Consider the following 27,103-nt stretch of genomic DNA (forward strand, 5'->3'; position numbering starts at 1 on the left):
CGTTCTTGGGGTGTAAACTCCAAAACAAGGCCTAAAAGCTACCTAGTCCCATTTCCTTGTTAGGCAACTAGTTAAGGACTTAATGTATAAACATTAGAGGCTAGAAATCAATCAAGAACCACTAGTTATAGGAGTTTACGGCCAAGGATATCTCTTGGGCCGTAAACCCCTTTTTCAAGGGCAATAAGTGTCGTAAATCACCCCTAAGGCTTTAAGAGTATTACCCTTTGATACTTGTAACTTGAATGGGGAGTAAATGACATAAAAACCATCCCTTAAAGGGAGTTTACGGCCAAGGAACATCACTTGGTCCGTAAACTCCAAGTGAAGGCACAAATGAGTGCCTAATGTCCCATTTTGCCTTAGACAAAAACATAGAAGCTATCCTACATGTGCAAGTGACTTAAATGAATTAAAACCAACACCCCATAGGAGTTTACGGCTGTGAACTCTAGGGGATATGGTCTTTAGGCCGTAAACTCCTCTATGGAGCATTCTAGGGCCTTAAACTACTTCAAGAATTATTCCACAAGTGCTAGGTTTATTCTAGGATTAATATAGCACCTTAAAACACCCAAAACCACCAAGTGGGGAGTTCACGGCTGTAAACTCAAGGTTTTACGACCGTAAACTCCAAAGGTGGGGTTTGTTGGGTGGTGAACTCTTATATAAGGCCTTTGGAAGCTTCAAACCCTTTTGTCTTGTCCCGTAGCAACTTAGATGCAACCATTAGGACCTTTAACACTTATGCAAAGTGTTTTACATGTTCCTAAATGTCCTAACTTATTTTATTAAGTTATTATTTGGCTAGTTAGTTACATATATGCTTATTATATGATAACTAGGCTCGTGCGTGTAAACAAGTCTCCGTTTGCCACCTAGCACGGTATCCGATACTACAGTCCAATCAACTCACCACAAGTGAGTTCATACCCCTTTAATCAACCTTTGAAATGCTTTTAAATGTTTTAAATACTTTATGGGGGGGATACAAGTTAAATACTTACAGTTATTGCATCAATCACATGTGATTGCATTAATCACATGTGATTAATAACTAGAAAACCAATGATTTATTCACTGTTCAAACTGTTTATCAAATCGTTTCACTTCAAAATGTTTTACAAACTCTTTTAGTTATCAAATGCTTTTATTAAACTTTAGTTTATTCCTTATAAAATTGCATGCCCATATATGTATAGATATATAAGTAATGTTTAAAGGGCTTAGGAAGGCCATCCGCCCTATTTCCTTTTCGTGCCTTGAGATGTGGTCTGGTGGGATTTTGGGTGACCATCCGAAGGTCGTTTCAATATTAGTTATATATCATATATACATGTATAGACATAAAAGTACTTCTATATTCATACTTCTCAGTGCATCATTAGTAAGTTACCATCGGGGTAACACAGGAACATATACAACTATACTAGAAACAGAACATATACAACTATACTAGAAGGAGAACATATACAATTATGCTAGAAACAGAACATATACAACTATACTAGAAACAAAACATATACAACTATACTAGAAACAGGAACATATACAACTATACTAGAAACAGAACATATACAACTATACTCGAGCGAGAAACATTACATATACATGAACACGTTAACAATTGTGATCCAATGTGTCGGAGCATGCCTTAAATGTCATGGCCTGAGTTGTAGCCAGAATTCTCTTGGAGGGAGAGCATGAGTTTGCGTATAGATCTATACTGGATTGACTATCCTACACCTTGCTGCTAGCTACAGTCGGACCTGCAGGTCTGCGGGTGCCAAACGTCATTCCGTTATTACGACCATTCATTATGTCGTTGTTACCAGTCGATAGCATGGTGCAATTTATCACATTATACCTTAATATAAATCCGGTTTAAGGTAGTTAGTACAGCAGTAGTTCCTATTATACAAAACTACAGTACTACAATGATTTACCCATTACATATTTTAGTGATAACCTCACTTAAGCATTAATGTACAAACTATATTTTATTAAATGATAGTTACACTTGGGAAATTACACACTGTTACAAAAAAAGAGTATACAAAACAGTTAAGCCTTGGTAGAAGGTTACTTTAATAGAAAATATAGATTTTTCTGAGAGATTCAAACTTTTACAAACACTTTCAACCACTTACTTACATTTTTACAAACTTATACATTGAGACAGGTTCAAACGTTTTTGACAACAAACATTGACACTAAAATACTTATGAACTCACCAGCTTAATGCTGATAAACTCTTTCAAAATAACTTGTATTCTTAGGTCATCAGTAGACAGGTACCGAGGCCAGCTTTTGAGAAGATGGAGCGTATTCAAGACTCATCTTATTATTTTGGTTTACATTATTTTGGTGTCTATAACTGTACAGAACACGCTCGTATTAAAATTATATATTTAATGCAATGGATGATGTTGTTTGCTTATTTACATTTACTGTGTTGTGATACTATACATGACGTCCTCCGCCCCAGAACGTTTCCGCCGTTCTTGGTTTTGGGGTGTGACAAGTGTTCATTTCGTTTTTCATGGTGGAAATTGGTAAATCGTCATTTACCTACCTTCATATAATTTGCAATTGGACTACTACATCCCACTTCCGAATTGTGAATTATACTTTTGGCTCCTAACCATAATATTTTATTTGGGTGTTATATTAAGGATTACTAATCTAATATAAACTTTGTTCCTTTTCTTTTTCTGATGTCTGGCTCAAACACCACTTCTAGCACGAACCCCTCGAGCTCTTCTTCTCTTATGAACATTTGTGGGAGGGTCACCTTCGATGGGTCCAATTTCAATGATTAGATCCACAACATTCACATGGCCATTCGATACGAGGAGAAGGAATACTTCCTTGACGAAAAGATCAAATAGATAGATGAATCTAAAGCTTCCGCTAAAGAAATAGCTGAGTATAGAGCTCACGGAAAGGACACAACAAAGGTGTCGTGTATAATGGTAGCCATTATGACTCCTGAGCTACAACGGTTCTACGAGGACTACTGGCCTTATGAGATGTGCCAAGATTTGATGGAAAAGTACCATCAAAGTTCCTGACAAGAAAGTTACGAGATTTTTCGTCCTTGATAATGACCAAGATGAAAGTTGGAGAGCCCATCACGAGCCACTTGCAAAGAATGTAAAGGTATGTGGATCGTTTGCTCAAGTTGAATGTCAACTTTGACGAAGAGTTGGTGATTGATGTCATTCTCCACTATTTGCCTCGTTGTTATGATTAGTTCAAGATGACTTATCGTATGAACAGGGAGGAAGTCACCTTGAGCAAACTTTAAGGTCTATTGAGAGCCACTGAAAGTAGGTTGAAAGGCAAAGCTGTCACAACCACTCCTATTGTTGCTACCCCAGTCCTCGGTATTGGACAAGGGAAGGGGAAGAAGCGGAAAGCTCCCTCTAAGTAACACAAGGGAAAGTCTCATGATGGATCTTCTTCAAATGGATCCAAAGGAAAAGGTGGTTCTGCTACTCCCTCATCCGATCCGAAAGAAGCAAAGCGCTTCTACTGTCATGACAAAGGGCATTGGAAACGAAGCTGCCCAAAGTACTTGCAGGACATCAAGGATAGGAAGATAAAGCCCTCCGTCGTAGGTATTTACACTATTCATTCTAATAACTCATCACATGCAAGTTCTTGGGTCCTTGATACAGGATGTGGTTTTCACATTTGTTCTGATTTGCAGGGGCGAAGAAGAAGTAGGGATGTGTTGCATGGGAAGATGAAACTCATAATGGGGAATAGTAAATCTTCGTCTATCACCAAGATCGGGATTTATTCTTTAGTGCTTAGTAGTGGGTTATGTTTAGAGTTAAATATTTTTTCTACTCGTCAGAAATGATATGGAATATTATTTCTTTTCATGGTTTGTACAAACAAGGTTTGAGATTTTCATTCAATAATGAAATTGGTTCTATTAATGCTTTCTATAATGGTACTTTATATTTTGAAGCATTGCCTTGTAATGGTGTATATGAAATTGTGATGGTTGTAGAAAACTTAGGGAATAATCTGTTGTATATCGATTCGTCTAATGGTTTAGAAAAGGCATGCTTGTGGCATTGTCGTCTTGGACATGTCAACAAGAAGCGCATAGCCCAACTCCAAAAGGCTGGCGTGTTGGAGTCGTTTGACCTAAAGTCGGATGACACGTGCAAATCTTGTTTGCTTGGAAAGATGACTAAATCACCTTTCACTGGTACTTATGAAAGAGGTAAGGGATTATTGGATCTCAAACAAACCGACGTATGTGGGCCTTTCTGAACCACCAGAAGGGATGCTAACCGCTTCTATTTTACGTTAACCGATGATTATAGCAGATATGGATATACCTACTTAATCAAGCGCGATTCCGAAACCTTTGAAAAGTTCATAGAGTTTAAACATGAAGTGGAGAATTAATTGGTCAGGAATATAAAGATGCTCAGATCTGATAGGGGTGGTGAGTATCTTAGTATCGAGTTCCATGACTATCTTAAGGAATGTGGAATTGTTTCACAATTGACGCCACCTAGGACACCGCAACTCAATCGTGTGACTGAGAGGTGCAATCGAACCTTGTTGGACATGGTTCGTTCCATGATGAGTTGAGCTTCGTTACCTATCTCATTCTGGGGTATGCCTTTAGACTGCCGCCTATATCCTTGATCTAGTCCCAACTAAGAAGGTTGCCAAAACACCTCACGAGATGTGGATAGGGAAGGTTCCCTCGTTGGCACAGATCAAGGTTTGGGGTTGCGAGGCTTTCGTAAGACGAGAGACTTACGACAAGCTTAAACCTCGCAGTTGTTGGATAAGGTGTCTTAGTCCATAACTTATTTGGTATATACTTGACCGGACCCGGCATGGTCCATTTGGGTTGCACTTCACCCAAACAATTTATGGATAATTTTATGAGAATTGTATACTTACGATTTATTAATATATTATAAGTTATAATGTATTAATATAAAGTCATGTTATTTAATTAGTTTTAATGTTGAATTAATTATGAATTAATTTATTGATTAAAAGGAAAACTAATTAAATCACGGGCTATTATATTTATATGGTGTGGGCTAATACTCATTTGTTAATGGGCTAAGCTTATATGGAAGTCCATGGATGATCCATGGAGCTTTTAACCCATGGATCCTTGGAAAGGAAAAGACATGGGTTATTAGGGTTTCACCCTAACCATGCACACTATATAAACAAGCTTATGTTGCATGAAATAGCACCCTAGTGTGTGTATGTAAGGTGTGGCCGATTTCTAAGAGTGTGTATACTCTCTCATAAAGTTTTCCAAGTTTGTGGCGATTTGTGATTTCCATTTGAGGCATTCACATTATTGGTGCTTGACTCTCAAACTCCAAGGAATCGACACTCATCAAAAGGTATATAATTCATCTAGTTCCTTTTATGTTTAAAAGTTCCTCATGCCATGCTAGATAAGTTATAAACCTTGGAAAACAAATTTTGCATGTATTTAGACAAACATAGATCCAGCGTTTATTAGGGTTTCATGTACACTTAGGAAGTGTTAGAATGCTCAAAACCCAGCAGCAGTGAACGGTGTATTTTCATCCGCTACCCACATAAATCTTTTGGATATCTCTTCTACAAACCGAGTAATAATGTTGTATTCGTTGTGAGGAGAGGGGTTTTCTGCGCGAGAGAACTAATATGCCAAGTGGACAGTCGAAGGCAAATTATTCTTGAAGAGCTTCAAGAGTCAAGTGATGAAGGAACCTTTAACACTAGTGGTCAACTTGAGGAAGAGATTATTGTTGAACCGGTTGACGAGTCCTTACCTCTAAGACGTTCCAGTAGAGTTAGTGTTCCACCTGTGTTGTATGGTTTACATATAACAACTGAAGGTGAAACGTTTATCAGCGAGACTAGACTGATAAATTTGGATGAACCTAATAACTACAAGGAAGCCATGGCAGGCCCAGAGTCTGCAAAGTGGAAGGAGGCTATGTACAGCGAGATTCAGTCCATGTATGAAAATAAAGTTTGGAACTTGGTTGACAATGTACCGGGTCGCAAGACAATCGGGTGCAAGTGGATCTTCAAGAAGAAGACCGACATGGATGGGAAAGTGCATAAGTTCAAGGCACGATTGGTTGCGAAGGGCTTTACTCAAACCTTAGGGGTTGACTATGATGAGACCTTCTCACTAGTAGCCAATATCAAGTCTATTAGGGTTATGTTGGCTATAGTTGTGTTTCATGATTAAGAAATTTGGCAGATAGATGTCAAAACTGCTTTCCTTAATGGGAAGCTGGATGAAGATGTTTACATGTGCCAGCCAGAAGGTTTTGTGGATGCCAAATACCCCAATAGAGTGTGCAAGCTTAAGAAATCCATTTATGGATTGAAACAAACATTTCGCAGATGGAATCTTTGTTTCGATGAGAAAGTCAAAGAGTTTGGTTTTTCGAGAAACGAGGACGAGTCATGTGTGTATGTTAAGGCTAGTGGGAGTATAGTTAGCTTTCTAGTTTTGTATGTTGATGACATACTGCTCATAGGAAATGACATCCCGACCTTGCCGGAGGTTACATCCTGGCTGATGGGTTTTGGTCATAAGAACATCCTATGTGCTCATACAAACCCTAATGCTTGGATCTAGGTTTTTCTATTGTACATGCAATTTATCCAAGACTATAAACCCTAGATCTAGCATATGATAATCAATATAACATATAATTAGGGTTTAGATCATACCTTGATTGTTATGTAGGAATAACAATCTCAAATCCTCCTTGTAATGACTTTAGAAAGCTTAGAGTCACAAATGTCACTCCTCTAATGGTTCACAAACACCAAGAGCAAGAGGATGAAGAAGATAAGAGAAGGAGGCTCTCAAAAACGTGTGGAAACCCTAGAAGGAAGCTTGTTCACGTTTTTTAGGCATAAGGGTTCTATATATAGTGAGGCTACTAGGGTTATCTAACAAGGACACCCTAATTCGGATACTTAAGCCCTAAGCAACCCATGGACTCCTTTTCCTTAAGGCCTTCGACGATTTCTAATGGGTTTCCCCATAGAATTCGTCCATCCTTATAATATAAGGCAATCCATAGCCCAATTGCAATTATCTTATAATTACAATTCCAGTCCCTTAAGTTTAATTAATCTCTTTTAGTCACAAACTTAATTCTTATTAATTCTTGACTAATATTAATTAAACAATGTGATTTCTCCTTTAATATATTATACCCATAACATATTAATAAATCATATTTATCCTTTCTCTCCATAATTCATGCTATCAAGTTAATTTGGTGAAGGCAACCCAAAAGGACCATGCACCATTGGGTCAAGTACATACAAGAATAGTTATGGACTTAGACACTAATCCAACAGTCTCCCACTTGGATAAGTCTAATAACTATTATGTGTATGACTTCAGATCCTGATCTGCAATCATAGCTTTGCAAAGCCACTGTCAACTCTGATCCTATCAGATACGCGTGTCCTTTAGATAAGGGATCATATATTCCTCCATTCTAGATATCGTATGAGACATGATTTCTAATCATTCTCTCTGTACTATTTCTCAACTTCTGATTTTTGACGACTGACTAATTGAACAAATCAAATTAGCCCTAGCCCGGCCGAGCATTTACGTTTGTCATCACTAAATCATCGAGGGGCCCAAAGATATCGCTTTTATCCTACTTTGGACAAAAGGAACAGATAAACTTTGATTCAATGCTCGCTTGCACTCACTCACCGAATCACACACAACAATATGTTTTATGACACAAAGTTACTGGTGCGTTTACATATTATTAATGTGCAACCGATTTGCAAGATACAACTCACACATCTCGGTTTCAAGAATATAAGATGTTATCGTCTCACCAATCACTTGTGATACTATTCATGGAGTGATCCAAGTGAGCGTGGGTTTAAACCAATGCTCAAATCATATTCATAAGCACTCATGAACGTTTCATCAAACATTTGCTTATGTCTAATGCTCTTTAGACAATCCACTCGTCAATTCACGACAATCGTTATTCATACCTACTTCCAACATATGAGCGACTGTGGCCCGTTCGAATAAATTGACTGTTCTTAACCAATTAAATTATTCAGGAAGTCAAAACATGCAAAGTGAAACACAAGAATAATACTAATCCCATATGGCCTCAAACCTTTGAGTATAATTAAAATACCTTTTATTTATCACCATATCGATTACTCATTATTTGTTGTTTCGGGTAATCAACTTCTTACTTGAATTATTACACTTGTCCCACGCTCTTATCATGCACACAATGTTTACTTATGGTTCTTACTATGTGAAATAGATCAAATGAACACATTTCCAATTATACTCATTTCACAACTCCAAATCCTTTTTCATAAGTGAAAGAATATCAAATTCTTGCCACTTATAGAATATGTTAGATTCTAACATTTTACGCAATGATCCTTTTCGTAATGTCATAGCACAAAAAGTCACAAAGACTATTGCCAACAATATTACAAAGTCCTCTATCGGAGATTGTTACAATACAATTCGTTAGATATGATGTCTCTCACTCAAAGTACATTCCTTTGAACATCCTTTTGCATAAAAGTTTCTAATCTACACATAGATTTTTCAATATTCAATTCCCACTATGGACACGTTTCCATATTTCCCATATGACAACTCATTCTTAATAGAATCTTATCTATTCATAATAAAGTCGATATGCTCCATCCACTATCATACTTCCAACTACTCACAAGCGACCAATCCTCGGCGAACCTTGGATTGTCCTCTGATAGTTGTTTAATTATCTTAGTCAAAACCGATTCTTGTCCTTTTGCCCTCTAAATGCGCTAGACATTTGGAAAATTTTAGAATGGTCAAATATTATAGCATTTGCAATTGATCCTATACCCGAAGCGTATGGGACACGATGCACAATGTCTTACATGAAGATTTAATACTTTATCAATCTTCTGCCATAATATTTTACGTGCTACGTTCTCATAATTCGAAATATGAAGAGGAATGTCGTAATCATAATCGAAATTTAAGAACGCACTATGTATACTTTGACTAAATATATTAAAATTTCTCAATCTAAGCTTTAGATTTTGAAACGAAGTACAATATTCTCTCCCTTAATTATAGAAAAACAACTATTAAATCCTTACAACTTTGCAAAGCAAGACTCTTGTTTTCTATAATTAATATTGCTAACTTGCAATACTTTCCTTAAGAATCATACATTCATAACATTTATGCTCCCACTATCATGATTATTATTATAAACATAACACTTATGCTCCCACTAGCATTGACATGCATTCAGAAACAACTTAACTTTCAGAAAAGCAATACCTATTTAATTTCTTAAGTTCATCTTTCTAATACCTAATGCTTTGATAATCCTTTATCTAAGCTTATACACCTTTCCCTTAGATAGCTCATATGTGTGTCTAAACAATTCAGACTAATTGCCAAATCTCACAATTCGAATCATGGAAAGGGATACCGTAACCATAATCGAATTTGAGAATCCAATTTTCACAGTCACTATCTTTTTAAAATCTCTCTTAGTGAAAACATTTCCTCACAGTCATTTTCATGAAGGAGGGAATCTTATGACACTTAAATTTTAATGGTGTATGTGTTCCTATCCATGTGAATTTGTCAAAACCAAAGTTTACGACAAATTCAAACTCATATGGACCGAACTTTCTTAATCTTGACTTCTTGCCTTATGGTAACACAGCTGCCCACCATGTCTTCCAAGTAGTTAAGCAGCTCACCCTTCTTATCAATGTACTTTCCATTGATCAAGGTGCCTGCCTTTTATGCGTTCAAATGAGAACTCATAGAACTCATATGCATAATTAACTCAATTGGAATGGCACATAAACAAAATAGTGTCAACACGATAGGTTGTAAACCTCAACTCGTGTGCTTGTGATGATCGATAAGGTTTATTATGATTTGTTCTTGAAACCTTCCAAGACCATTAAGACTCCCACTGACTCCTTGACATATAAGATTCTCTTGTCAATAAACATTTCTTGACAAACAAATATTCAAGAGTTAGTTTAGTTTTTTTTTATCAAAACACTTCTTAAATTGGTCCTAGTTGGTCTTTGTCTTATCCAAGACATCACAACTTTCTACATTTGATGAATGCTATAAACCTTCTTAATACTTTTCACTCAATGTCACAATCTTAACTCTAAGACTTGTTTTTGGAACGAAGTATGATTGTTTTGTTGATTTAACCATTTCTTCAATTCTTGATTCCTCTTCTTAGACATACAATTGTACTAAGACTCACTTAGATGATCAATGGAGATATGGTTCTTAATCATTAAGACCTATCATAAAGCATAAAAGGTACTCTCCCTTCTTCTTAGAATGGAGAAACTTTTATCTTTCTGCCTACTTGATTCTTCTTATTCGTTTTGCTATTGATTTAAACTTTTTCAATCAACTCAGAATCACACTTAATCTTATAAGTATAATCATATTTACTAAACCTTTAGTAAATCATGACGAATATCTTTGTTGCTCTTATGGTGGACTTGATCAACACACAACTTTGTGTACTCGATCTCCTAGTACTTCACTTGACACTTTGTCAATGAATTAGTCTAATTCCCAAATATGAAATTTCTCATTCATCGTGTAATCAAGTTGCATGATTCCAAGTTTCTGTCTAATTGAAACTTGGGTGATGAGAAACTCTCCCTATTTGGTAAATTCTCGAAATTTCCACAAACAACATAATTAAGAATCTAATCCATTATTGCTAATATTAGAAACCTTCAAACATCAATTTTCATGCATGCCATTGCAAGGATAAATAAATAATATAAAATCAAAATTTATTTTATTGCGGAAAAATTTGTCCTTACAATGCAATTCATTGAAAAACTATGCTAATACATCTTTCTTAGCAATCTAATTTTAACTCTAAGTAGCAGCTCGAGAATCTAAACTTCTAGTAATGCGATCGAAATCCATTCCTTCACGGTTAGATTCTGCTCACTTCTTCCCTTAAGCTTCCTCTCTTTTCTTTGATCCTACAAAACATCAATTGTAATCTTATCACATTATGTATTAAGAATCTAGAATATGAGCTTACAAGAGTTAGTCAATTGATTTTACCTAAAGTATGCCATACGTTTTGACTCTCCCTTCTCTTAGATCTCTTAGGTAAATAGGGCAGCTTCATCTCCAATACCCCTTCTTTTGGCAATAAAAGCAAATCGACTCTTTTGGAACAGCAGATGGAACTACTTCAGATATTGCCTTTCTCTTATCGTCAAACTCTTCGATCATGGCATGTATTTCGTTGCCATTGCCTATATCCATAGAGGTCTGGAAAGCAGATTCACCAATCAACTTTGCTTTTCGATTGCGCCAAACCATTGTTGATTCAGCAACAATAAGCATATAGGTGAGATGTATAAGGGTCCCGTCGCAGTTCATCATATGGTACTGTCTCACGAATTCACTATATGAGTTACGAAGTGACTGAAGAACCCAGTCAACAGCCATCTCCTCACAGACAACGGATCCCAACATTCTTAACCTACCAATGTGTGACTTTATCCCGAGGACGTGTGCACACACCGACTTTCCTTCTTTATGTTTACTTGCCAAAAGGGCTTGAGTGAGCTTGAACTTTTCAAGCCTTCGAACTTGTGGGTTAGGGAGAATAATTGGAGGAGGTGGAGGAAGGGAAGCATGATCTCTTGTTCCTCGATCGAATCATGGAATATCATCTTCTTGTGGAAAGCTTGTTCCACGGGATTTGGGAAGACCATAGTTGTCGTACTTTGACATCTACAACACGGGAGAAAACGAATTCAAGTTAGTTGATTTATTGAGTCCTTAGTAAATCACCCAAATGAGATACTAAGGCTAGGACCCAACACAATATACTACAACCTAGAAAAGGGGTGCCGTAATCTAGTTGCAGAATATTTGAAGGTGAGTGAATGACGATTCACTAATTTCCACCATGAAAAACGAAAAAGAAATTTAAGTTTTAAATCTATGAAAACTCCTAGATCCTTTGAGATTCATTGAACATTTCAATGGCACTTTTAAATCTCGATATGCCCCTCTAGTTTGTGACTGGGATGCCAAGGATCACAAAGCGGGTGTGAATAACCATGCAACCTTACATGGTGCCTTCACATGTTACAGTCACCTATTCGATGTGCCGGTAAACCACACACGCTCCACCGAACTATGACAAACATTGATTTACCCTTTGCTACCTTTTCTTAGAACCATTTAGTGTGTTGACAAACCACACACGCTCCACTAACATCTCCGCAAGGGCACAAAGTGTAATTTCATGGAATTGCATCAATTCACTTTTGCCTAAGTAACTAAGATTGGGAATTTGTAAAACATTTAGTTACTTTTGTACTTCATTATACTTATAATGGAAGGTTTTGTCCTATCCTACCCGTTCGGCTAACGACCCTCCACTAGTCAAGAGTGCAGTGGGTAAGAGTTGATACCCATTCAATCGCCATTTTATAGGCAATTTCCTTAAACACCCCTTATAGACCAGCTTCGTGAATGAGGCCTACTAACGGTAAGACTGACTTTACTCATACATATATATAATGTTAGACTTTTAATGTTATATATATAGTATAGGGTGTATTTTACACTTTTAAAATACTAGGAGGTCAAATTTAACAATTATACTTTTAATTCAATTAAATTTTAAACCTAAACTTTTATAGATTTATTAAACCTCTTTTAATTATACACCTTAATTAATTAATAAAACCTTAAGGGTGTGATACGAACTTTTCAAAACAATACTAGGGTTTTAGAATTTAACATTCCTAATTAAAACCCTTTAATCAACTTTTAAATTCCAAAACTTGAGGGAAAGTTTTGAAACATTTCAAAACATTAGGTTTAAAATTTAAATATACATCAAAAGTAAACTTTTAATCAAAATTTAAATTCCAAAACTTGAGGGCAAGTTTTGAAACTTTTTCAAAACATTAGGGTTTCAACTATTTAAATTTCAAATCTAAACCTTTGAGTTCAAATTTAAATTATAAAACCTAAAGGGGAAAATTGAAACTTTTCATAAGACAAGGATCAAATAACAAATAATATAAATTAAACAATTAATTTCATCATTATCTATATTTGACCTAATTTCAATTTCTTGCAAAATAAGTTACCCATTTAATACAAATAATTAACTTTAATCATATAAGGAAGTTATTATCTAATTAGTTGGTAATTATCTTGTGTTTTATCAAGGATATACTCAAAAATATGAATAAAATTTGATTTTAATGATCTAAAATAGATAAGGCAAGTTTCCATGAAAAAAAATAGCAAGAAATCCCAAAATCCCCTCTTTCTGACGCATGAACTCGCCGAGTACCCATATAGACTCGTCGGGTAGGGGCTACTCGCCGAGTCCACAATGGGACTCGCCGAGTCCATCAGGCAGGCTCACAAAAAATCGAATTTTTCAAGCATGAACAAATTAACTAGGCATTAATACAATAGAAACCAATCAAGGCTCTGATGCCACTGATGGGTTTTGGTCATAAGAACATCCTATGTGCTCATACAAACCCTAATGCTTGGATCTAGGTTTCTCTATTGAACATGCAATTTATCCAAGACGATAAACCCTAGATCTAGCATATGATAATCAATATAACATATAATTAGGGTTTAGATCATACCTTGATTGTTATGTAGCAATAACAATCTCAAATCCTCCTTGTAATGACTTTAAAAAGCTTAGAGTCACAAATGCCACTCCTCTAATGGTTCACAAACACCAAGAGCAAGAGGATGAAGAAGAGAAGAGAAGGAGGCTCTCAAAAACGTGTGGAAACCCTAGAAGGAAGCTTGTTCACGTTTTTGAGGCATAAGGGTTCTATATATAGTGAGGCTATTACGGTTATCTAACAAGGAAACCCTAATTTGGATGCTTCAGCCCTAAGCAACCCATGGACTCCTTTTCCTTAAGGCCTTGGACAATTTCTAATGGGTTTCCCCATAGGATTCGTCCATCCTTATAATATAAGGCAATCCATAGCCCAATTGCAATTATCTTATAATTACAATTCCAGTCCCTTAAGTTTAATTAATCTCTTTTAGTCATAAACTTAATTCTTATTAATTCTTGACTAATATTAATTAAACAATATGATTTCTCCTTTAATATATTATACCCATAATATATTAATAAATCATATTTATCCTTTCTCTCCATAATTCATCCTCTCAAGTTGCTTTGGTGAAGGCAACCCAAAAGGACCATGCACCATCGGGTCAAGTACATACCAAAATAGTTATGGACTTAGACACTAATCCAACACTGGCTTGGGAAGTGTTTCACTATGAAGTATCCAGGAAAAGTTGCCTATATTCTGGGGAACTGCCAATCCAAAACAATACCAAGCTGAGTAAGACTCAGAGCCTGAGTACCGATGCCAAGATAGTGGGAATGAGTCAAGTGCCATATGTTTCTATTATTGACTTAATCATGTACGCTACGACATATACTCTCCCTGGTGTGGCTTTTGCATTGAACATGGTTAGCCGATAACAAGGGAACCCGGGTAGAGCTCATTGGAGCACAGTGAAGAACATTCTCAAGTACCTGCGAAGGACTAAGGACTGGGTCCTTACACTTGGTGGGAGTGATGACTTGAGACTGATAGGGTATAATGACACCAGTTTTCAGACCGACAGAGATAACTTCCACTCTCAGTCTGGCTGGGAATTTACCCTGAATGGAGGAGCGATTACTTGCAAAAGTTCCAAGCAGGAGACTGTGGCTGATTCAACATGTGAATCAGAGTACATAGCAGCGAGGGAAGCGTCGATGGAGGCTATATGGTTGAAGAAATTCATTGGAGACCTCAAATTTGTACCAGCCATAAAGGAGCCTATGGAGATTTTCTGTGATAACGAAGGAGCGGTTGCCTTAACCAAGGAACCGAGGGATCATGGTAGATCTAGACACATCGACAGAAAATACCACTTCATCATACATCGGGTAAAAGAGGGACTCCTCGTAGTCAAGAGGGTATCGTCAGAGGAAAACCCAACAGATCCTCTTCCAAAGGGTCGGAGTAGGGTTAAGCACTTACAGCATACGAGGAGCATTGTCCTGAAGGTCGATATTAGTTTTAATGAGTAGATAGTTGTTTTGAAACTTGTTATACATAAATGTAATTGACATTTGATGATTAAATAAAGGAGTTTTATTTATGCGTAAAGTTTATTGTCTTGTGTCAATTGTTTACTATTGTTTCGCTTTTGCATGTTTTACTTCCAGAATAATTAGATTATTCAAATTATCCACAGTCAATCATACTTTGGGAGTAAGTTATGAGGTTAGACTGTCATAAATTGGTTTGTAGATTGTCTAAGTGTTTAGACATAGCAAAAGTTTGATGCAACATTCATAAGTACTTCTAAAATAAGATTTGGGTATTGGATTAAATCCACGCTCATGTGAATCACTTCATGGAATTTATCACGAGTGATTGTGAAACGATAATATTGTATAATCTTTAAACCGAGATATATGAGTTGTTGTCTACAAGTTGGTTGTGCATTGATAATGTGTAAACGCATCAGTAACTTGTTGCTATAAAATGTGTTGTTGTGTGCGATTTAACAATTAAATAGTACAAGTATATAAGTCAAAGTTTATCATTTCCTTTTATCTTAGGAGGATAAAAGCAATATTTTGGGACCCTCGATGATTTTGTGTTGACTTATGTGTCAGGCTCGGTTAGGACCAAATTGGTGTTTTCAATTAAGTTCTATGTCAAAGAAAATCAGAAGTCGGGAAACAAATTACTGGACATTGAGAATGATTATGTTCCATGTTATTTTCCACACGATATCTTGCAGAACAGAGGTCTATATGATTCTTATCTAAAGGACGCGTCAATGACTAGGTTAGAGTTCGACAATGGATTTTGAGAGCTACAATTGCTAATCGGATTTTAAAGTTATACTTGCAGATATAGTTATTCGACTTATCCAAGTGGGAGACCAATAGATTATGTGTCTAAGCCCATAACTATAATTGGTTTGTAGTTGACCCGATAGTAGCATGGTCCTTTTGGGTTGCCTTCACCATAGCAATTTGATAGGATGAATTATGAGAAAGAGGTTCATAAATGATTTATTAATATATTTTAAGAATAATATATTAATTGAGAAATCATGTTATTTAATTAGTATTGATCAAAAATTTATTTGGAATTAATTTGGGGATAAAATGAGACTGATTAAATCTACGGGGACTGATATTGCAATTAACCGTTAATTGCAAGTTGGGTTGTGGACTCCTAATAGAAGGAGGTGGACGAATTCTATGGGAAGCCCATAGGAGAATTCATCCATAGGGCCTTCTAGAAGGGTTCCATAGGTTGCTTAAGGCCCAATCGGAGAATTAGGGTTCCAGTCTAAAACACTTGCAGCACAACTATATAAAGACCCCTTGGGATGGGGTTTTCAGCCAATAGATCCTTAGATGAAACCATAGCCGGAAATCTTAGCCTCCCCCACCTCTCTCATATTCTTCTAATGCTACTTGGTGTTTTTGACTCCATTAGAGGTGCAACAATTGAGGGACTAGGCTCTTGAAGGTCAATATCAACAAGCTACAAGAAAAGGTATACTTCTAACTATGTTTATGTTATCAATTTCGAAAATTGTATGCTAGATTAGGGTTTATGATTTGGATAATAAATTGCATGTATAACATGAGAAAAACTTATATCCAAAGCATTAGGGTAGCATGTACACCATAGGAATGTTGTTGTGCTTAAAACCCATCACTTCTAGGCTTGCTGCTAGACTTTGAAAACTTATTTTTTTGTTGTTGTTGTTGTTGTTGTTGTTTTTGTTGTTTCCCGAGGATCCATCAACCTTTCTCTTTTCACCGACTTCTGCTCTGTCAATATCACTTTTCTTAATCATACATTCCATGGATTTTGCAGCCCAGACAGCCGCCTCGAAAGTAAGTGTCTGCTTAACTAACACCACATACTCTCATGGCAACCATTTTTCATACCTATCAATCTTGATCAACTCGCTAGGGATAAATCACATGGAAAACTCCATCTTATCAATGAAAGCATTGGTGTCCTCATCAGCCAACATGCTTCTTTTCTCTAAAGACAAGAATTGATTCTCCAATTCCAACATGTTCTCAGCCGAGTAGAACTTCCTCTTAAAATGAGTCAAGAATTTGTACCATGTGAGCTGTAATGGATTTTTGTGGCTTAACATCTTCCCTAAGATGTTCCACCAACGAAGTGTTTTTCCATTGAACTTCCTCACAACGTAGGTGGCACGTAGCTACCCCGTGCAACTCCATGTGACAAATGTTAGATGCATCTCTTATATCCAGTCCATGAATCCTACTATATCTTCCTTTCTGTTAAATGATGACGGCTTTCTATTCATGAATTCCTTATATTTGAGGTAGCGTCTAGGTTCATCATTCTTTTGGGTCTTCGAGTCTTTCCAAAGAGGGAGTGGTCCTTAATGACTCTCTGAGTTATCAATTCCTTCCTGGATCATCGTTCGACGAGAGGGAACCGGTTCATTATTGACATAGCTAACTACAATGAAGCCATGGTAGGCCCTAAAGCTTCATAATGGAAGGAGGCTATATACAATGAGATTCAATCCATGATGGAGAACCAAGTTTGGAATTCAGTTCATCTAATACATGTTCTTAAGACAGTAGGTTGTAAATGGATATTTAAGAAAAATATCGACATGTATGGGAATGTACACTCATTCAAGGCTAGGTTGGTGCCAAAAGGTTACACTCACACTTAAGGAATTGATTACAAGGAAACCTTTTCACCTATAGCCAAGATAAAGTCTATTTAGATATTACTTTCCATAGTTTTGTATCATGACTATGAAATATGGAAAATGGATGTTAAAATAGCCTTCCTTAACAGCTTTCTGAAGATGTGTACATGATATACACTGAAGGTTTTAACATGCCAAACACCCAAATAGAGTGTGTATGCTTGAGGGATCCATATATGGACTTAATAAAACCTCACAATGTTGGAATATGTACTTCCATGAGAATGTAAAAGTTTATGGCTTTATTGGAACCCTAGACAAGTCTAGCGTGTATATATATATATATATATATATATATATATATATATATATATATATATATATATATATATATATATGAGCTAGAAAGAGTGTCGTTGTTTTCCAAGTATTTTATGTTGATGACACACTACTCATAGGAAACAATGTTCCCGAGATGGAAAGTGTAAAAATTTGGCTCGGTAAATGTTTCGCTATGAAAGACTTGGGAGAAGCGGCATAGACACTTGAAATAAGGATTTATCGAGACAGGCCAAAGCATTTAATTCGACTTAGTCATAGTACATATATGGATAAAGTATTGAGAAGGTTCAGAAAATTCCAAGAAAGGAGCTATTCCTATGCATCATAGCGTGAAATTATGTAAGACTTAATGTCTTAGTTCTAGTGATGAGCTGGAAAAGATGAGTCAGGTGCCATGTGCTTTGGCTATAGGATTGATGATGTGGGCTATGAGACGTATTCGTCCTGATGTGGCATATGCCTTGACCTTTATGAGTAGATATCAGGAAAATCTGGGGCTGAGTCATTGGACGGTTGTCAAGAACATTCGTAAACAATTGACAAATTAGAAATATATGTTGCTTTTCTATTACACTGCTCTTGAAAAACATAGAAATCTTATGTCTAGGTCTCTCATATCTCTCCCCTTTAGTTCTAGGGTTCTTTAATCTTACGTGTGAACCGTTAAAGGTACTTTACTATGGGTACTAGTCCTTCGAAAAGCAACAAGAGATTAAAGGAATCATGCTTCAAGGGCAAATTCATTTTTTCAAATAATAGTGTATCAATCCTTCTTTTTTAGCTTGTTAGCTTAGTTTTAAAAGTACGTTTCATTAATTGTAAAACTTAGATCATATGGTGCATGTACACTTAGGATGATTTTGAATATTGATGATGCCTTAGTCTAGTGTATAAGTGCATAGAAACCCAAACAAATACAAGTTTTATTAATGTTTGTTAATAATCAAATTACTCAATAAATAATAAACTAGTGTTAACTTGCTCTAAGGTATGACCTTATAGGATCATATGCTATTATTAAATATCATTCTATAATGATTCTTGGGCATATGAATCTTTCATATGTACATTATTCCTTTCAATTAAGGGAAGAAATGATGATCCTAGATGATAGTACGTGGCTTTTTCGGTGAACTCTTTCTTTCTGATGAATATAGAGGTTGAACCCGAGAATTTTAGATGATGATGGTACTCATATGTATAATAACAACTTTTATTTCTTTAATATCATACATTTGTGTAGTTTTTATGATGAATCAAAGAGGATATTGATGAACTTAACTTAGTAACTCTTGTATGTATAGATTATGTCCATAACTTGATAAATTAATACTTGTCATCTACTGTATGTTGTTTTTGTAATTGAATAATAGATTTTTGAAAAGTTATATAGTCAGATGGGAGTAGAACATAATCCAAACATATATGTTTTCATTACGAGCAACGCAACCATTTAAAGTTCATGGCGCCTATCTAGATAAGCAAAATCTTGTTCTTCGATGAGGAATTTGGATAAGATGTGTATTTTTAGTACATTGTTGATGCTTCTTATATATGTAATTTTATATGTATTGTAGTTGGTGAAGTAGAAGAGCTAAACAAAGGAGTTTAAGCCTGAAATATCACCCTAATAAGCCTTAACAAACTGAGTAGATAATCATAATTGGTTCTACGAATGTGTTTGATCATATTTTTTTATATGTATCTTAGTAATAAATGCTTTATATGATAATGATTCCATGCATGGATGGCGAAATTCCATGGGAATATATTAATATCCTTTTGGTGTTAGATGATAAAGTTTACATGGACAAAATGTTACTTCTTCATTGATGTCCATAACTATAGAGAAAATGATGAGATATGTGGCATGCAAATGATAAACTCTACATGGAAAAAATTTGACTTATTCATTGAATTCAATAACCATGGTGAAAAGAGTGAGACATATGGTGTGTACTAAGTCGATACCTAGCAATGTGAACACATGTAATTATATGGAATTAGTTGTTGTAGTTATGCTATATTATTGATAGGTGAAATGTTAAAGGTTTTTTGGAATATTACTTATTAAGATTTTAGGCTTACACTTGATTCATATTGGTTTCTAAAGGACCTAGTAATGTGGACAAACAGAAAGGTGTCTTGGAATAATCACAATTACAGGTTGTTTGGATTATTACTCATTATGTTTTCGGAAAACTAATTCATTTAACTTAGATTATTTAAGGTGGTGGATACTCGAAGTCGACGTGGGTCATAGGGAAGGGGTGGTGCTCGCTGTGAACGATTGAGGTTGCAAATCTCGGTGAGTCAAATAGGAAATGAGAATCCACCTAAGAAACCATTTAACCTAAGGGAGACAGTTGCTAAGGGGGTGGAAAAAGCTTTACATGATGTTTTGCCTACTCTCCTTGATATACATGAATAGCCTACTATGGATAGAAACCATGAGCCAACTCTATTAACTAGGAAAAAAAAGGTCATGGGAAAAGTGAAACTTTTATAGCTTTAATATCATACATGTGTGTAGTTTTTATGATGAATCAAAGAGGATATTGATGAACTTAACTTAGTAACTCTTGTATGTATAGATTATGTCCATAAGTTGATAAATTAGTACTTGCCATCTACTGTAAGTTGCTTTTGTAATTGAATAATGGAGTTTTGTGAAGTTATATAGTCGGATGGGAGTAGAACATAATCATAACATATATGTTTTCATTGTTCACGGCGCCTATCTAGATAAGCAAAATCTTGTTCTTCGATGAGGAATTTGGATAAGGTGTGTATTTTTAGTACAATGTTGATTCTTCTTCTATATGTAATTTGATATGTATTGTAGTGGGTAAAGTAGAAGAGCTAAACAAAGGAGTTTAAAGCCTTAAATATCACCCTCATAAGCCTTAACTAAGTGAGTAGATAATCATACTTGGTTCTAAGAATGTGTTTGATCATATTTTTTTTATATTTATCTTAGTAATAAATGTTTTATATGATATTGATTCCAAGCACGGATGGCAAAATTCCATGGGAATATATTAATATCCTTTTGGTGTTAAATGATAAAGTTTACATGGATAAAATGTTACTTCTTCATTGATGCCAATAACCATAGAGAAAATGATGAGATATGTGGCATGCAAATGATAAAGTCTACATGGCAAAAAGTTGACATATTCATTGAATTCAATAATCATGGTGAAAAGAGTACGACATATGGTGTGTACTAAGTTGATACCTAGCAATGTGAACACATGTAATTATATGGAATTAGTTGTTGTAGTTATGCTATATTATTGATTGGTGAAATGTTAGCGGTTGTTTGGAGTATTACTTATTAAGATTTTAGGCTTACACTTGATTCATATTAGTTTCTAAAGGAACTAGTAATGTGGACAAACGGAAAGGCGTCTTGGAATAATCACGATTAGAGGTTGTTTGGATTATTACTCATTATGTTTTCGGAAAACAACTTCATTTAACTTAGATTATTTAAGGTGGTGGATACTTAAAGTCGACGTGGGTCATACGGAAGGGTTGGTGCTCGCTGTGAACGGTTGAGGTTGCAAATCTTGGTGCATCAAATTGGAAATGAGAATCCATCTAAGAAACCATTGAACCTAAGGGAGACAGTTGCTAAGGGGGTGGAAAACGCTTTACATGATGTTTTGCCTACCCTCCTTTATATACATGAATAGCCTACTATGGATAGAAACCATGAGCCAGCTCTATTAACAAGGAAAAAGAAGGTCATGGGAAAAGTGAAACTTTTATAGCTTTAATATCATAGATGTGTGTAGTTTTTATGATGAATCAAAGAGGATATTGATGAACTTAACTTAATAACTCTTGTATGTATAGATTATGTCCATAAGTTGATAAATTAGTACTTGTCATCTACTGTAAGTTGCTTTTGTAATTGAATAATGGAGTTTTGAGAAGTTATATAGTCGGATGGGAGTAGAACATAATCCAAACATATATGTTTTCATTGTTCACGGTGCCTATCTAGATAAGCAAAATCTTGTTCTTCGATGAGGAATTTGGATAAGATGTGTATTTTTAGTACAGTGTTGATGCTTCTTATATATGTAATTTGATATGTATTGTAGAGGGTAAAGTAGAAGAGCTAAACAAAGGAGTTTAAAGCCTGAAATATCACCCTCATAAGCCTTAACTAAGTGAGTAGATAATCATACTTGGTTCTAAGAATGTGTTTGATCATATTTTTTATATTTATCTTAGTAATAAATGTTTTATATGATAATGATTCCAAGCATGGATGGAAAAAATTCCATAGGAATATATTAATATCCTTTTGATGTTAAATGATAAAGTTTACATGGACAAAATGTTACTTCTTCATTGATGCCAATAACCATAGAGAAAATGATGAGATATGTGGCATGCAAATGATAAAGTCTACATGGCAAAAATTTGACATATTCATTGAATTCAATAACCATGGTGAAAAGAGTAAGACATATCGTGTGTACTAAGTCGATACCTAGCAATGTGAACACATGTAATTATATGGAATTGGTTTTTGTAGTTATGCTATATTATTGATTGGTGAAATGTTAGCGGTTGTTTGGAATATTACTTATTAAGATTTTAGGCTTACACTTGAGTCATATTGGTTTCTAAAGGACCTAGTAATGTGGACAAACAGAAAGGTGTCTTGGAATAATCACGATTACAAGTTGTTTGGATTATTACTCATTATGTTTTCGGAAAACTAATTCATTTAACTTAGATTATTTAAGGTGGTGGATACTCGAAGTCGACGTGGGTCATAGGTAAGGGGTGGTGCTCGCTGTGAACGATTGAGGTTGCAAATCTCGGTGAGTAAAATTGGAAATGAGAATCCACCTAAGAAACCACTGAACCTAAGGGAGAGAATTGCTAAGGGGGTGGAAAAAGCGTTAGATGATGTTTTTCTTATCCTCCTTGATATACATGAATAGCCTACTATAAATAGAAACAATAAGCGAACCTTATTAACAAGGAAAAAGGTCATGGGAAAAGTGAAACTGTGTTGTATAAGGATGGAACTATGAAGAAAACTGATACTTATTAGGCATTCATTGATTGTAAGCCTACTGAATTCTCGTGAAAGGATAAACCGATAGATGCGATGATTTGTCTTACCTACACTAAGAAAAAGTTACGTACCAAAAAATGTACTAACAAGGATAAAGTGGAGTTTACCACATAATTATTGACTTGAGCGGCTCACTCATGGTGGGAGATTATGAACAACACTATTTGGGAGTAATGGGTGAGTATGTTATCATGTGAGTATTTTAGGGTGAATTCGTGTGAAGAATATTTTTCTCAAAGTACTGCCAGAAAACTCGAGTATGAATTTATGTAATTCACTCAAGGCTCCAAATTTGTGCAACATTATACTGTGGAGTTTAATGAGGAAGCTCAATTTGTTAGGAATGAAGTAGATACTAAGGAGGGGAAGATTGATAAGTATATGTAGGGATTATAGAACGAAATATGTGAATTCCACCAAACCTAGAAGTATATCACTTTCCATCAAGTGGTTGAAGCTGTTAAAGGTCGATAGGTGGAGTTCAAGAGGCAAGTGCAAGAGAAGGAATGCAGAAAGAAAAGTTGGAAGAATAAGTCTGAAGGGTCATCAGAAAGAGGGAAGACGTCGAGAAAATTGTAACAATCAGATCAAAAGAAAGATGAAGAGAGATGGAGTGATAAATGTTGCAAAAAGCATGTAGGAAATTGAAACGGAGCATTCAGCTCATATAAGTTCTTTCAGTGTGGAAGGACATGAAATCTGAAAAAAAAATAGATTCCCTAGAAGTATTGTTGTTTGCTTAAATTACAACGAAAGTGGTCATATGTTTCATAATTATCCTAAGGAAAAATTTGAAACGCAAAAGAATGCGTGGAAAGTTGACGGAGGAGGATCGTAAGAAGCGAGTAAGAAATATGGTAAGAATATGAAAAGTAGAGCCTTTCGGATGATGACAAAGGAATCGAGAGACAATAATGTTGGTATCTCAAGTACTTATATTCTAAGCTCACTTCCATTTCGTGTTTTATTTTAAAGTTTTGATCGGCCCTCTAACTTTAATTCTTTTATTCCACCCCTGATTGACTTTTACGATTAAATTTTCAATAGTTGAGTTATTCCAACAAAATATTTAAATTTTATATTAATAAACTTGAGTTGTAACGTTTAAAATCTAAAAATTGAGTTTGAGGAATTAACTTAAAAAACAACTACAATAACTTGTTGAACGTTTTTACTTTCTTCGGATAGGCTTTTAAATTTAATAAAAAAAACAACTCTAATTCTTTAAAAAAAAGAAAAAAAACGCATAATAAAAGTAAAATATACATAAAAAAAGTTATTTTGTTATTTTTGACAATTCAGTTGTTATAAAATCCAAAAAATAGATTCGATTTTGATCCAAACTAATCCAAAATTCAGATTAGGCATGAGAATTTCACCGACCTAGTGGGAAATCCGGTTGACACACCCCAATAGACGATGGATATTCCGTGTAAAAAAGGGTATCGAGGATGGGACTGCAGATACCCATTAGGCTAAAACTTGGGATTAGGCTTTGACCGGATATATATATATATATATATATATATATATATATATATATATATATATATATATATATATATATATATATATAGGGTTAGATCAAGTATGAATCACAAGTATTTTGTGAACGTTTAACTAAATTGTAGCTTTTAAATTAGAAAAAATAAAAGGATATGATATTATGATACATGTTATTAACATGGACTAATATTACTCTATAATTACACTTCAAGGCAAATATTAAATTTTATGAAGACAGAGAAATGAAAATTACATATATATTAGGCATCTAATTAAGTCAAATTAATTAATAAAAATTAAATCAAATCTTTTATTTTGTTTAATACATTAAAATAAAATCATATTTTTTTAGAATACGACGTAATGAAACATATGTGAACATGCATTCTTTAGAAATATATAATCATTTTTAAAGAATATACAAATCATGATGTTTGGGTATAATTATTCAATGCATAAATTGGATTAATCTTTGAAAATCAAAATTAAATTACCTTAAATTAAGGAATAGATAGAATTATAATATTAACTTTCAAATTCAAATTTGAAACTCAACTTACAAATATGCATTTTGATTTATCATTTGATTTCTTGAAGCCTAACATCTCGGCAAAAATGTTTGATTTCTGGTTCATCTTTCCATATATCAATCATTTGCCATAATCGAAATACCCTATCTACTCACAACCATTGCTTACTCCTGGAACGCCACCACCAAACCACCAACACTACTCTTTCATCCATGTCTCTCTTTAAGAAAAGCCTAAACCATTTATCTCCCTCGTTATATATATATATATATATATATATATATATATATATATATATATATATATATATATATATATATATATATATATATATATATATATATATATATATATATATATATATATATATATATATATATATATATATATATATATATATATATATGAAACATCACCACTTCGGGGTTATGGTAGGTGCACAACTTGCCTCAAAATTCATCGACCTTCACAATCCAAAACGTCATCGCACCACCCCATACCCATACACCTTCAACGACACCACTGTTACCTGTACAGTTCATCCCCAACTTCCATCAACACCTTCATAGCCAGAAAATCATCACCATAAAGCATCGCTGCCATCTCCATCTGTCTTTCGCAATTCAGGTTAAGGCTCTCCCCTATCTGATCTCCATTTCTTTTTAATATATAGAGTTATGGTCATATTTTTGGCGTCTTTCCATTGAAGTTCTCTATTGACATCCATCATATCCACACTCTTTCACCACCTTACTCCATCAAATTTCTTCCCTCTAAGAGAAACCCTAAATGTCGTCATCAACGGCCCACCCCCTTCAACTACTTTCTTTACTCTACTCCTTCGGTAAACATTTTATTTTTCATCTCTATTTCATACTTTTTATGTTCAGGGTACATGACTTTGTCAATTTTACAAATTGTGTGATTTTCTTAATGTTTTGTAACATCTACGAAAGAGACTAAACATTATATGTCTCTGATATTGGTTTTGAGTTAGACAGGAAATATGGACTCTTCAACAAATCAACACGTTCCACGTATAGTACTAACTTTATTTTTAATTTTTTAATTTTTAGCATCAATCTTTTATTTATAAAAGGTGGACCAAATATGAAAATACATAATTTTCAAATTTTGTTACATAAAATCAGAGGAAAGAAGATTTTGACGGGAACATGAGGTATGCAAGCATGAATATTCGACTTCTGGATGTCTAGGTGTACATGTAAGAAATATTAATGTCATTATGTGTTCTCCATTAAAATTTCCTTCTTGAGTTCATTATGATCACTTCATGAGCTTTTTTTTAGTTTGCGGTTCATTTTCATTCATTTTTACTCCAATTTGTTGTAATTTTCAAGAAAATCGATTCATTTTCCTGTTGTATTACAGATCTGACACCTTCAAATTACAAGATGGTTCTAATTACTTTAATTTATGTTCTAAAATTATAGGTTCGCATTTTGTTTTCTTTCTGTTTTTCAGATTGTTGGGGTCGATGTCATTAAAAAGACAAGTACTGATGGATATAGCACAATTTTAATCGCTAAGATTGTAACTATATGCATCATTCGGATAAATATCAATGGAGAGGAAGGTGAATATGAAGGTGTTGGAGGAGAATCTCTCATGGGGAAAACAGGGCAATAAGAATTGTACTTTGTTATTTAAGTTTTGTGGCAATTGGTGAAGTAGCTTAAATCTTTATCTCGACTCTTGTACTTGGATTCCTATTCAGGTATACCCACCACCAATTCAAACATTAAA

Source organism: Lactuca sativa, chromosome 2 (genome assembly GCF_002870075.4).
Source record: "Lactuca sativa cultivar Salinas chromosome 2, Lsat_Salinas_v11, whole genome shotgun sequence".
NCBI classification, from domain to species: domain Eukaryota; kingdom Viridiplantae; phylum Streptophyta; class Magnoliopsida; order Asterales; family Asteraceae; genus Lactuca; species Lactuca sativa.